We start from the raw sequence: 15,520 nt of genomic DNA on the forward strand, positions 1-15,520 counted from the left end.
TTTGGTTTTGTTAACTGTTTCCTTTGCTGTGCAAAGCTTTTCATCTTGATGAAATCCCAATAGATCATTTTTGCCTTTGCTTCCCTAGCCATTGGCGATGTTCCTAGGAAGAAATTGCTGTAGCTGAGGTTGAGGAAGTTGCTGCCTGTGTTCTCCTCAAGGATTTTGATGGATTCCTTTCTCACATTGAGGTCCTTCATCCATTTTGAGTGTATTTTTGTGTGGGTGTAAGGAAATGGTCCAATATCATTTTTCTGCATGTGGCTGTCCAATTTTCCCAACAGCATTTGTTGGAGAGGCTGTCTTTTTGCCATTGGACATAATTTCCTGCTTTATCAAAGATTAGTTGACCATAGAGTTGACGGTCTATTTCTGAGCTTTCTATTCTGTTCCATTGATCTATGTGTCTGTTTTTGTGTCAGTACCATACTATATTGATAATGACAGCTTTGTAATAGAGCTTGAAGTTCGGAATTGTGATGCCACCAACTTTGGGTTTCCTTTTCAATATTCCTTTGGCTATTCGAGGTCTTTTCTGGTTCCATATAAATTTTAGGATTATTTGTTCCATTTCTTTGAAAAAAAAAATGGATGGGATTTTGATAGGGATTGCATTAAATGTGTAGATTGCTCTAAGTAGCATAGACATTGTCACAGTATTTGTTCTTCCAATCCAGGAGCATGGAACGTTTTTCCATTTCTTTGTCTTCCTCAATTTCTTTCATGAGTACTTTATAGTTTTCTGAGTATAGATTCTTTACCTCTTTGGTTAGGTTTATTCCTAGGTATCTTATGGTTTGGGGTGCAGTTTAAATGGGATTGACTCCTTAATTTCTCCATCTTTTGTCTTGTTGTTGGTGTAAAGAAATGCAACTGATTTCTGTGCATTGATTTTATATCTTGACACTTTACTGAATTCCTGTACAAGTTCTAGCAGTTTTGGAGTGGAGTCTTTTGGGTTTTCCACATATAGTATCATATCATCTGCAAAGAGTGATAGTTTGACTTCTTCTTTGCCAATTTGGATGCCTTTAATTTCCTTTTGTTGTCTGATTACTGAGACTAGGACTTCTAGTATTATGTTGAATAGCAGTGGTGTTAATGGACATCCCTGCCGTGTTCCTGAACTTAGCAGAAAAGCTTTCAGTTTTTCTCCATTGAGAATGATATTTGTGGTGGGTTTTTCATAGATGGCTTTCATGATATTGAGGTATATGCCCTCTATCCCTACACTGTGAAGAGTTTTGATCAGGAAGGGATGCTGTACTTTGTCAAATGCTTTTTCAGCATCTATGGAGAGTATCATATGGTTCTTGTTCTTTCTTTTATTAATGTGTTGTATCACATTGATTGATTTGCGGATGTTGAACCAAGCTTGCAGCCCTGGAATAAATCCCACTTGATTGTGGTGAATAATCCTTTTAATGTACTGTTGGATCCTATTGGCTAGTATTTTGGTGAGAATTTTCGCATCTCTGTTCATCAAGGATATTGGTCTGTAATTTTTTTTTTTTTTTTTTATGGGATCCTTGTCTGGTTTTGGGATCAAGGTGATGCTGGCCTCATAAAATGAGTTTGGAAGTTTTCTTTCCATTTCTATTTTTTGGAACAGTTTTAGGAAAATAGGAATTCATTCTTCTTTAAATGTTTGGATAGAATTCCCCTGGGAAGCCATCTGGCCCTGGGCTTTTGTTCGTTTGGAGATTTTTGATGACTGTTTCAATCACCTTACTGGTTATGGGTCTGTTCAGGTTTTCTATTTCTTCCTGGTTCAGTTGTGGTAGTTTATATGTCTCTAGGAATGTATCCATTTCTTCCAGGTTGTCAAATTTGTTGGCGTAGAGTTGCTCATAGTATGTTCTTATAACTGTTTGTATTTCTTTGGTGTTGGTTGTGATCTCTCCTCTGTCATTCATGATTTTATTTATTTCGGTCCTTTCTCTTTTCTTTTTGTTAAGTCTGGCCAGGGGTTTATCAATCTTATTAATTCTTTCGAAGAACCAGCTCCTAGTTTTGTTGATTTTTACTATTGTTTTTTTGGCTTCTATTTCATTGATTTCTGCTCTGATCTTTATGATTTCTCTTATCCTGCGGGGTTTAGGCTTTCTTTGTTGTTCTTTCTCCAGTTCTTTTAGGTGTAGGGTTAGGTTGTGTATTTGAGACCTTTCTTGTTTCTTGAGAAAGGCTTTTTTCACTATATATTTTCCTCTCAGGACTGCCTTTGCTGTGTCCCACAGATTTTGAACCATTTTGTTTTCATTATCATTTGTTTCCATGAATTTTTTCAATTCTTCTTTAATTTCCTGGCTGACCCATTCATTCTTTGGAAAGATGCTGTTTAGTCTCTATGTATTTCGGTTTTTTCCAAATTTCCTCTTGTGATTGAGTTCTAGCTTCAGAGCATTGTGGTCTGAAAATATAAAAGGAATAATCCCAATCTTTTGATACCAGTTGATACCTGATTTAGGACCCAGGATGTGATCTATTCTGGAGAATGTTCCATGTGCACTAGAGAAGAATGTGTATTCTGTTGCTTTGGGATGGAATGTTCTGAATATATCTGTGATGTCCATCTGTCCCAGTGTGTCTTTTAAGGCCTTAATTTCCTTGTTGATCTTTTGCTTAGATGATCTGTCCATTTCAGTGAGGGGAGTGTTAAAGTCCCCTACTATTATTGTGTTATTGTCTATGTGTTCTTTGATTTTGCTATTAATTTGTTTATATAGTTGGCTGCTCCCATGTTAGGGGCATAGATATTAAAAATTGTTAGATCTTCTTGTTGGACAGACCCTTTGAGTATGATATAGTGTCCTTCCTCATCTCTTATTATGGTCTTTGGCTTAAAATCTAATTTATCTGATATACGGATTGCCACCCCAGCTTTCATCTGATGTCCATTAGCATGGTAAATTGTTTCCCCCCCCTACTTTAAATCTGGAGGTGTCTTTGGGTCTAAAATGAGTTTCTCGTAGGCAACAAATTTATGTTTTGTTTTTTTTTTTATCCATTCTGATACCCTGTGTCTTTTGATTGAGGCATTTAGCCCATTAACATTCAGGGTAACTATCGAGAGATATGAATTTAGTGCCATTGTGTTGCCTGTAAGGTGACTCTTACTGTATATTGTCTCTGTTCCTTTCTGATCTACTACTTTTAGGCTCTCTCTTTGCTTAGAAGACCTCTTTCAATATTTCCTGGAGAGCTGATTTGGTGTTTGCAAATTCTTTCAGTTTTTGTTTGTCCTGGAAGCTTTTTCTCTCTCCTTTTATTTTCAATGATAGCCTAGCTGGATATAGTATTCTTGGCTGCATGTTTTTCTCGTTTAGTGCTCTGAATATATCATGCCAATTCTTTCTGGCCTGCCAGGTCTCTGTGGATAATTCCACTGCCAATCTAATATTTTTACCATTGTATGTTACAGACTTCTTTTCCCGGCTGCTTTCAGGATTTTCTCTTTGTTGCTAAGACTTGTAAATTTTACTATTAGGTGACAGGGTGTGGACTTATTCTTATTGATTTTGAGGAGGGTTCTCTGCACCTCCTGGATTTTGATTCTTGTTCCCTTTGCCATATTAGGGAAATTCTCTACAATAATTCTCTCCAATATACCCTTCTGCTGCCCTCTCTCTTCTTCTGGAATCCCAATTATTCTAATGTTTCATCTTATGGTGTCGCTTATCTCTCAAATTCTCCCCTTTTGGTCCAGTATTTGTTTGTCTCTCTTTTGCTCAGTCTTTATTCTCTGTCGTTTGGTCTTCTATATTGCTAATTCTTTCTTCTGCCTCATTTAATCTAGCAGTGAGAGCCTCCATTTTTGATTGCACCTCATTAATAGCTTTTTTTATTTCAACTTGGTTAGATTTTAGTTCTTTTATTTATCCAGAAAGGGCTTTTATTTCTCCAGGGAGGGTTTCTCTAATATCTTCTATGACTTTTTCGAGCCTGGCTAGAACCTTGAGAATCATCATTCTGAACTCTAGGTTTGACATATTATCCATGTCCATATTGATTAGGTCCCTAGCCTTCAGTACTGCCTTTTGTTCTTTTTTTTGTGGTGAGTTTTTCCACCTTGTTATTTTGTCGAGATAAGAATATATGAAGGAGAAAATAAAATACTAAAAGGGTGGCAAAGACACCAGGAAAGTCTGCTTTAACCAAATCAGAGGAGTCCCCAAATCATGGTGGGGGGGAGAAAGGGTATAAAAAGAAGTTCAGAAAAAAAATTAGAAAGAATAAATAAATAAAGAAAAAATATAAAAAAGAAAATTAGACTGGTGACTAGAACAGGGTCACCCACTTAATTTTGGGAGTATTTTGGTCTCTTAGAAGAAACTACCTCCCCAAATTTTAAAGAATGAAAAATATATATAAGGGTAAATACAATGAAGGGATGAAGTACACCTATAAAGATGAAAATTTTTTTTAATTTTAAAAAAGGAATTGATAAAGTACATTGGTTGGGAGAATAAAGAAAAAGTGGAGAGAATTTGCTCAGGCTGGAGACTAGAACAAGCCAGTATCTAGATTTAGGGTATATTTTGATCTAATAGAAGAGGTTGTACCCCAAATTTTTTAGAAGAAAAAACCCTATGTGTATACAAAAAATAAAGTTAGATACAATGAAGGAAAAAAATATGACTATGCTAATGAAGGTTCAAAAAAGATTATCATTATTATTTATTTATTTATTTTTAATGAAAGTATTGTTAAGGTAAACTAGTTAGAAAATGTTAAAAGAGGAAAGGATAAAAGTTTTTAAAAGTAGCAGGAAAAAAAAAACAACAACAACAAATAACTGCAAGACTAAAGAATCAGGGGGAGAAAGCCATGAATTCCATGCTTTGTTTTCTCCTCCTCTGGAATTCCACTGTTCACCTTGGTAAGTGAACTTGGTCTTGGCTGAATTTCTTGTTGATCTTCTGGGGGAGGGGCCTGTTGTAGTGATTCTGAAGTGTCTTTGCCTGAGGCAGAACTGCACTGCCCTTACTAGGGGCCAGACTACATAATCTGCTCAGGTTTGCTTTTGGGAGTTTTTGTTCCCTGAAAGCTTTCCATAGAGTTCTGGAGGATGGGAATGAAAACGGCAGCCTCCCAATCTCTGGCCCAGAGGAGCTGAGAGTTCAGGGCCCCACTCCTCAGTGTGCCCTTAGAGAAAAGTGTTCAATCACTCCCATCTCCCTGGCCCCTGGTCGCACTTCAAGCTCACCCAGCCTTTGACCAAGCGTCTCTGTCTCTGTCACGCAGCTCTGCCTGGAGTCTCTGAACTCGCAGATCCCTGAGCTCTTCCAGGGGGTGTCTCCTCAGATCTTGTGGGTACCCCACTCACAGAGCTGTGGCCTGTGCCACGGATTATGGTTCAAGGTAACCCCGAGTTAAGAGCTCATACCTCAGCTCCATCTCTGTAGCTCGCTTCCCTGCTCTAATACCTGCGAGCTCTGTGACACTTAGACACCCCCGATCCTTCTGTGACCCTGCGGGACTTGGCGCCATCTGACTCCGTGTGGGCTTCACCCCGTTAAAGCCTCTGGAGCGATGTCCCTCAGTGGAGCAGACTTTTAAAAATCCTGATTTTGTGCTCTGTTATTCTGCTGCTTGCTGGGAGCCAGCCCTTCCCGCCACAGTCTATCTTCCCGTCGCTTTGGATTCACTTCTCCACCAGTCCTACCTTTCAGAAAGTGGTTACTTTTCTGTTTCCAGAATTGTTGCTCTTCTTCTCTTCGATCTCCTGTTGGATTTGTAGGTTTTCACAATGGTTTGATAAGCTATCTAGCTGATCTCCTGCTACCTGATGTCATCTCAGCATGCTACTTCACCATCTTAACTCCTCCCCATCAAAGGTAGGTTTTTTAAAGTCAATTGAGTTTCCACCTGTCCATCTCTCTTTCTTGGGATAACTTGCCCTTGGAATATAACCATCATACCACAAGAAGTTCAAATTATGTGGATTGGAACAAAGGCCCTAGTCCTTCAGCTCCATTTTAGATCCTAGCCAATGGCCAACCCCATCTTGCTAGTCCTGTAGGCAAGCCATCTTGGAAATAGATCTTTCAATGCTCAGTAAAGTTGTCTCACTGCATGGAATAAACAAGTCTTCCTCCATGTTGTGTCCAAAGTGCCGATTAGCAAACAAAATAATTAATTGTTGTTTAAAGCCACTAAGCTTCGAGGTGGTTTGGTTTTCAGCAAAAAATAGCCAGAATAACTGAAATGAGAAAAGTAATAATTGCTAACTTTCAGCAAGATATGCAAATAAAAACACAAACTCAAAAGATGTTTTGAATCCCACCATGAGTTCATTAAATCTCAGCAACGTCTTCAAGAATCTACTCATCATTTTCATGAATAGTCAAATGCTTACCCAGTTGATATGTAAAAAATATAATCTATGTGAGACACTTCATTTCAAGTTTGAAGTATCAAACTCTGTAAGTCAACAAGAAAAATTTTGACTTGACTTCAAATTTGTAAAAAAAAAAAAAAAGAAAAAGAAAAAGAAAAAAAGGAAATGAAAATGTTTAACTTTACCTGAGATCTGTGCCTCTGTAAAACAGGTATGGTCACCAAATCTGCCACTTCCCAATCTTTTTTTTTTTTTCCCCTACATTGTTATTACAAAGACCCACCCTTCTCATATAACTTTGATAAGACATTCTTTAATAATTCCCTTGTTTACTATGACAAGACCAGACACAGAACCTGCAAATACTCACTCTGTACCTCATCAATGATTAATTGAATTGTTTGACTCCACCAACTGATCTGGACAGAATTCTTTCAGTTGAACTTGAACAACCCTCCCTTAAAGGTGCCCTCCTGAGAATCTCCTGACAGTGTAGAAAAATATTCTCTGATCAGCTGTCCAATCACACAATTCCTGCTTCCCCAAATCCAGTTCTTTCTAGCTTTGTTTACTCCTCAAAAAATAAGTCTTTTTTCTACCTTTCTTTTGATGCTCCTGCAGATCTTTGAGTAAGCTGGAACTTTCTGCTACTGCATTAGTCCCTTTCCTCTATTACAATAATCTCTTTGAATAAATTCTTTCACACCTACATCTGCATTTGTTTTTTCTTAATAAAACCAATAGTGGTAATTTGAGAATCCTCTATTCTTACATCAAGAAACATCAAAAAATTACCAATTCCATATAATAAGACATTCTACCTGGTTCTATCTAATATCCACTACGATCTGCTTAAAGGCAGAAAAGTTGGTCTTTTTTAACTCCTGTAACTGAATTTTGTGATAGATAAATTCAAATGGAACCATTATTACAAGATTGAGGAAAGAAAAATAGAAAAGATAAATGTGGCAGCTCTCTAGACTTTTTCAGACCACTGATCTGGAACACAACTGATCAGACCACTGATCTGTCCATGCTTAAAACTGCTTTGTATATTCAATAGAATAATTTGTCCTGAAAACAAAACAAAACAAAAACTTGAAAACAAGGTAACATTGTATACCAGGAATAATCTGTGAAGAGGTAAATATCCTAATCAGAATCAAGAGAAGTAATGCCTTGAATGATTTCTGTGGGGTATTTGAAATCTGCCAATAATGTACTCACTCCTATGAAGGAAGAAGGGACATATGCTCTACCTCTTGATTAAGAAATGACAAGTTTCTAAAAGATCATATAATATTAATTTTTAATTAAAAAATTTCCACTGACAGGTGGATTGGGGATGTGTAAGTTACTATTTCATAGGGGGCAGCTCAGCATAGGAGACATGGCATTACCTACAACACATTGAATGCAGGATTTGCACCCAGAACCTGGGGCCACTACTTGGCAGATGTTTGAAATCACAAAAGTAATAAATTCACTAATCATTTCATGCAACAGTTATTTTCTATGACCAGAAATATACATATTATTTCAAATAACTCAAACACAACTTAGTGTATATAGTGACATGGGAATGTTTACCAGTTTCTGAGAAAAAAAGAAGAAAAATTTAAAAGACCCTAACAACCCTGATTTTTAATGTTTTCCAATTTCTGCAATGTAAATACTCCTATCATTGCTAGTTTTAAAATACCAACTGGAGTTCAATTGAACCTAGCATGTCACTCAATATACACATACATTTGTATATACCTACACATATTTATGTCCATTCACATATATATTCAGCATATGTATTCTATGCTCTGCATACATGTTCAATATATGTATAAGTTTTATATATATTGAAAAGTAATTAAGAAAAGTCTATCTAAAGTTGGAAATACAGTAGTATATTTTGAATAAAAGATTAGGCATAACATTAAGATGCAGAACCTCAAGGAACTAATAACCTTTAAGGAAACTTAGAAAACAACCAATACAAAAAGTTTTATAATTGCCATACTTCCTTAATGCTTATCAACACATATATATTAATACTGAAAATGCTTTGAATATTCTATTATTTACATTTCTAATTACCCAATGCATTAGTTTGATCTTTTGCTCAAATGTCTCACAAATTCCATGTCCTATATAAATCCATTGTTATTTTGGCCTAGATTACTGTAGTAAATTTAAGTGCTTTTAATGACAACATAATCAGACAGTGATAAAAAATGGTCCTTTTGCATTTGCCTTCCAGACAAACACATGCAGAGCTTACAAAACCGGGCAAGAGGTTGTGGCCAATATAGCTTTACTGCATGTAATTACAACAGCATTGCCATTGCTATAGCCAAGTACTTTGGAAAATTGAGTGGACTTTTTTTTTTTTTTAGGAGTATGGAAATCGATAAATCTTTAGGAAGAATATGGTAATCAGTACTATAATATAACATATTCATCCAAATGATTGATTTTAAATGGATTTATGAAGAATGGTTATAATTCCATTGCACAAAACCTGAGCAGATGTATGGAGCTGATATGGCTCATGAAAAATTTATACTTCCCATGCAAAAAGCAAGGAAATTCTTTCTTCTACTCTGGGTCTTCAAACAAATTAGGAAAATATGATTACATCTTTTTTTGTCTCTTTCAATCTAAGTCCACTTTTAAAGAACTAAAAATTGAAATCAATCTTCACTAGAAAGATGAAAAAAGGTGATCTGAAATAAAATACTTTTTGCATCATTAAAGCATAGGGGAAAGTAGAAGTAAACAGTTTTCAGAAATTATCACTGAATATACTCAATGAATGACAGAGAAAATGTCTCTTTGCAAGATTCCTTGGTTCACATATTTATATTTTAGACGAGTGGAATGGGGCAGGTCATGATATAGTCCTACTAGAGTGTAGCTCTTATGGTTTCATTTTATTTCATTTTCTTAAAGTTTTTTTATTTAAATTCTAGCTAGTTAACATACAGTTTATTATTAGTTTCAGGTGTACAATAGTGATTTAATATTTCCATATAACACCAGTGCTCATGACTAGTGCATCCTTAATCCCTATCATGTATTTTAGCCATCCCCCACCTACCCCCTCTCTGGTAACAATCAATTTGTTCTATATAGCTAAAAGTCTGTTTCTTTGCTTGCCTCTTCTTCTGTCTCTTTTCCCCCCTTTGTTCATCTGTTTTGTTTCTTAAATTCCACATATGAGTAAAATTATATGGTGTTTGCTTTTCTCTGACTTATTTCACTTAGGGTAATATTCTCTAGTTTCACCATGGTTGCAATGACTAAGATTTCATTCCTTTTTATGGCTGAGTAATACACACAAATACATAGATATTATGTATGTGTGTGTGTATATATATACACACATGTACATACATATCACATGTATATATAGAGTTTATATATATTACATATTTATATATTATATATCATCATATAATATATTATATATTGGAATATATATATATAATATATATATATGGCATATGACTTCTTCATCCATTCATCAGTTGATAGACATTTGAGTCCTCTCCATAATTTGACTATTATTGATAATGCTGCTATAAACAAGGGGACATATGTATCCCTTTGAATTAGTATTTTTGTATTCTTTGGATAAATACCTAGCAGTACAATTGCTGGATCATAGGGTAGTTCTATTTTTAACTTTCTGAGTAAACTCCACACTGTTTTCCAGAGTGGCTGCACCATTTTGCATGCCCACTAAAATTGCAAGAGGGTTCCCTTTTCTCTGCATCCTCGTCAACACGTGTTATTTTGATGTTGTTCATTTTAGCTATTCTGACAGATGCGAGGTAATATCTCCTTGAAGTTTTGATTTGTATTTCCTGATGAGTGATGTTGAGCATCTTTTCATGTGTCTGTTGGTCATCTGGATGTCTTCTTTGGAAAAATGTCTCCAGATTCTTTAAAAAATTGTGTCACCTTGGGGCGCCTAGGTGGCTCAGTTGGTAAGCATCTGCCTTCGGCTCAGTCATGCTCTTGGGGTCCCAGGATCGAGCCCCGCATCAGGCTCTCTGCTTAACGGGGAGCCTGCTTCTCCCTCTCCCTCTCTTTCTGCTTGTGTTCCCTCTCTCACTGTGTCTCTTTCTGTCAAATGAATAAAATCTTAGAAAACAAAAAACAAACAAACAAAAACACTGTGTCACCAAAAAGCAGAAACAATCAAATAGAAAAGAAAAGAAAAGGAAAAGGAAGTGTAGCTCTTATGGTTTCATTTTATTTCATTTTCTTAAAGTTTTTTATTTAAATTCTAGCTGGTTAACATACAGTTTATTATTAGTTTCAGGTGTACAACATAGTGATTCAATATTTCCATATAACACCCAGTGCTCATCACAAGTGCATCCTTGGATGGAAAAGAAAAAAAAAAAAAAAAAAAAAGAATGCCTCTGCAAAGGCTTCTCTCTCTCTCTCTCTTTCTTTTAACCTGATATTGTTAGAATGTTCTAATATCAAGTTGGTTACATAAAAATGTTACATGCTGGGGCACCTGGGTGGCTTAGTGGATTAAATCCTCTGCCTTCGGCTCAGGTCATGATCCCAGGGTCCTGGGATCGAGCCCCACATCGGGCTCTCTGCTCCTCGGGGAGCCTGCTTCCTCCTCTCTCTCTGCCTGCCTCTCGGACTACTTGTGATTCTGTCTGTCTAAAAAATAAATAAAATCTTTAAAAAAGAAAAAAAATGGTACATGCTGCTACATATGTATTAATTCTTGAAAAATAATTTTTGAATCAGTAAGACTTGACCATTCTTGAGAAATTTCACTGCCTGTCTCCTCCAGTCCTTTACTTCTTTAACACTAATTTGATTTAACTGGAAAGTCATATTTTCATTCAAGTGGCCAAAATGATGAGTTCTGAACCTATTTGGAGGGTAGGCCCTTAGTAAACCATGTCCGAATCATCTGAATGGTTTAATAAACTTTTAGCCACCTTGGAAATCCCTAGATCAACTATTTTAGACTTAATTGGACTAGACATGGTAGTCTCTTATTTTTACATAGAGGTATATATACACCTCTAACCTAGAGGAAGATTGAAATAACCTGTCCAGTGCTCATTACAAATTTGTGGGAATGCCTCATTAATCTTCACTTTAATGCTGGCAAAACTAATTAATGTAAAATAAAGCATAGATGAAAGATTGTCTTTTTGTCTCATTTTAACTTAGATGTAATTATTTTTTTTCATTTAAATGCTTAATGAAAATTGGTAAATTGCAAGAATGTAGCATAAGAAAATTGGTTACCATCTTAAGTTTCTTAAGTTTCAGGGTTCCTAGGTTTTTAACTCCATTGGGCACTAGGTAAAATTTTCACCTTGGGCAATTCACTTAAATTTTCTCTTTCAAAAAATAATTTTGGGTATAGAAATCATAAATTAATGATATCTTCTTTAAAAAGAAAACTTCAAATATTATATATGAAGATATATATTATATATAACTTCATATATATTTTATATATATTATATATATAACTTCAAATATATATATTGTATATGAAGCTCAATTTCCCTTTGACAACCATCCACACTTTCATTTTCTTCCCAGAATTAACCACATTGGTTTACATCCATCCAGATAAATATGTGTAGGTAGATATAAATAGATAGAAAGATGATAGCTAGCTAATTAGCTAGATAATAGATAGACACTAATACAGATAGAGATATATATGCAAATATACAAATGCATAATTGCATTTGCCTGTTACTCCACAGTTTCCTTATAATTTGATTTTTTTCATTGCATCCTGTATCTTCTAAATTTTTCTATTAGTCCATTGAAAGCATACTTAATGTTCCTTAACTGCTGTGTAATATGCTATAACATGGATATCACAAAAGTTATTTGTTCATTTTATTTGTTCATTTGTTCATCTGACAGCATTTATGATCTCTACATTTTGTTTTGTTTTGTTTTTACTTTTTGTTATTATTATTAATATAACTATTGTTTCATATAATGTTCTTATATGAACTTCCTTGTTAACATATATAAAACATATATTCAAAGTATACATTACATTTTGGAAGCAATTCCAGTAATGGGTCAAAAAATACATGCATTTCATTTTTTCCCAACTTTATTGGGATTATAATCGACATATAACATGGTATAAATTTATGTTGTGCAGCATGTTGATTTGAAACATTTATATATTGCAAAATGTTTACCACTGTACCATTAGTGAACACCTTCATAACCTCACATAGTTATCAGTAAGTGGTAATAACATTTAAAATGTACTCATGGCAGCATTTAAGTATATAATACAGTACTGTTAAGTGTAATCATCATGTTGTATGTTCAATGTCCAGAACTTATTCATCTCGTAACTGAAGTTTGCACCCTTTAACCAGTATCTCTTCAATTACCTCACCTCCAAGCCCCTGGCAATCATCGTCTTATTTTTTAAAGAGTTTAGTGTTAGCTTTTTTTTTTTTAAACATCTTCTTTATTTATTCATCCATTGATGGCCCCTTAGGTTGTTTTCATATCTTGTCTATTGTGAATAATGCTGCAATTAACATGGGTTTGTAAATATTTCCTTGGTATCTTATTTCTAACTCCTTTGGAAATATACCCAGAATTGGGATCATTGAGTCATATAGTAGTCCTATTTTTACTTTTTGAGATGACTTCATATTATTTTACATAGTGTCTGCACCATTTACATTCCCAGCAACAGTGCTCTAAGATTCCATTTTCTCCACATTCTTGCCAATACTTCTTATTCCTTGCCTTCTTAATGACAGCCATTCTAATAGGTGTGAGGTGACGTTTCACTGTGGTTTGGATTTGCATTTTCCTGTTGATTAGTGATATTGAAGATCTTCGTCTTTTCATGTACCTGCTGATTATTTGGATATCTTCTGGAAAAATGTCAAATCAGTTGCTCTGGCCATTTTTAAGAATAAGGCTGTTTGAATTTGTTGTTGTTGTTATTGAGTTGTATGAGTTCATTATATATTTTATCCAATAAATAGTTCACAAGTATTTTCTCCTATTCCATTGTTACCTTCTCATTTTGTTAATCATTTCTTTTGCTGTGAGGTAGCCTTTTAATTTCAGGTAGTTCCACTTAAAAATTTTTGCTTTTGTTGCTTCGAATTTTTGTGTCATATCCAAAAAACTGTTCCCAGGACCAATGTTAAGGAGCTTTTACCCTATTTTTTCATTAGGAGTTTTATGGTTTCAGGTCTTACGATTAAGTCTCCAATATTTCAAGTTAATTTTTGTGAGTGATATAAGATAGGGGTCTGATTTTATTTTTCTAAATGGAATTATCCAGTTTCTCCAATGTCATTTATTGGAAAGAATATACTTTCTCCATTGAGTATTCTTGGTTCCCTTGTCAAATATTAGTTAATCATGTAAGTACTGGGTTACTTCTGGGCTCCCTATTGTGTTCCATTGCTCTCCCTGTACATGTTTCTATTACTACAGCTTTGTATTTTTGTTTGAAATCAGGGTATGTAATGCCTCCAGCTTTATTCTTACTCATGATTGCTTTGTTTATTCCAAGTCTTTTGTGGTTCTATGAAAATTTTAGGATTGTTCTTTCTAGTTCTATAAAAAATGCCTTTGGAATTTTGATAGTCTAGAGTTAACTTTCGGTACTATGGAATAACAATATTAATATATTTTAACAATATTAGATCCTACAACTCATGAATACATGGTATCTTTCCACTTATTTGTGACTTGTTGCCTTCTTCATTGAAATCTTATCATTTCCAGTGTACAATATTTTCATGTCCTTAAATTTATTTCTTAGTATTGTATTATTTTTGCTTCTATTGTGAATGGACTGTTTATTTATTTTTCAGAGACTTTGTCTTTAGTGTATAGAAATACAGCGATTTTCAGGGCACCTGGGGGGCTCAGTGGGTTAAAGTCTCTGCCTTCAGCTCAGGTCATGATCCCAGTGTCCTGGGATCAACCTGGGATCAAGCCCTGCCCTGCATGGGGCTCTCTGCTCGGCAGGGAGCCTGCTTCCTCCTCTCTCTCTGCTTGCCTTTCTGACTGCTTGTGATCTCTGTCTGTCAAATAAATAACTAAAATCTTTAAAAAAAAAAAGAAATACAGCTATTTTCTATATGTTGATTGTGTATCCTGTAATTTTACTGAATTAATTGAGTAGTTCAAACAGTTGTTAGATGGACCCTTTATGATTTTTTTTAATAAATACTGTTATATAGGATCTGCAAAGAATTTACTTCTTCCTAGATAAAAGAGTCAGATTTTCTTCCAATATGTTGATTGTGTATCCTGTAATTTTACTGAATTAATTGAATAGTTCGAACAGTTGTTGGATGGACCCTTTATGATTTTTTTTAATAAATACTGTTATATAGGATCTGCAAAGAATTTACTTCTTCCTAGATAAAAGAGTCAGATTTTCTTCCAGTGTTACTTTAAACTAATTAAGCTCCCAGAATCTTAACTGTACAACTCTATCACTGAGCTTGTTCTTAACTGGATCAACAGCAAAAGTATCCCCAAACAATCACATAATTCTTAGAAATTTCACTGATAGCTTCTGAACATTTTGTGGCATTAATTTCCAATTCAATGGCATGTATATTCCTTACCATGTCAAGTTGTGTATCTGCTACTTCATACTTTCTATATTCAATATTAAGCACTATGTCATCAGTTCAGTGGATCGATATAGTATCTCTTGAATTTGGGCTAAATCATGGTGGAGAGTTAAGAGAGTTCACATATGTCTAAGGTAACACATTAAAGGTGTAGGCTATCTGGGCCCAATGAAAACAAAATTATTTAGATGTTTTTAATTTAGCTAAGTGTAGGGGGAAAATCATTCCGCTGTTCACTATCTGCTTTCTAATTGTCATAAACTGAATTGATTGATACAAAAGATACCACATTTGGAATAACAGCAAACTATTCTTACTGTATTTAATCCTCTACCTGCTATTTATTTGCATTGGTCAAGTTAGAGAATGAAAGGTAGATGTGATAGCAATCACTTTCCCATCATTATTTAGTATTTCAAATATGACATTAACCTGGCCATTCCATTGTTTTTCTTCTTGCAAGCCTCACTCAAAATTCAGTTTCTTTTTTTTTTAATTTTTATTTATTTATTTGACAGAGAGAGAGATCACAAGT

Source organism: Enhydra lutris, unplaced genomic scaffold (genome assembly GCF_002288905.1).
Source record: "Enhydra lutris kenyoni isolate GAN:26980312 unplaced genomic scaffold, ASM228890v2 scaffoldscaffold21, whole genome shotgun sequence".
Classification (NCBI taxonomy): domain Eukaryota; kingdom Metazoa; phylum Chordata; class Mammalia; order Carnivora; family Mustelidae; genus Enhydra; species Enhydra lutris.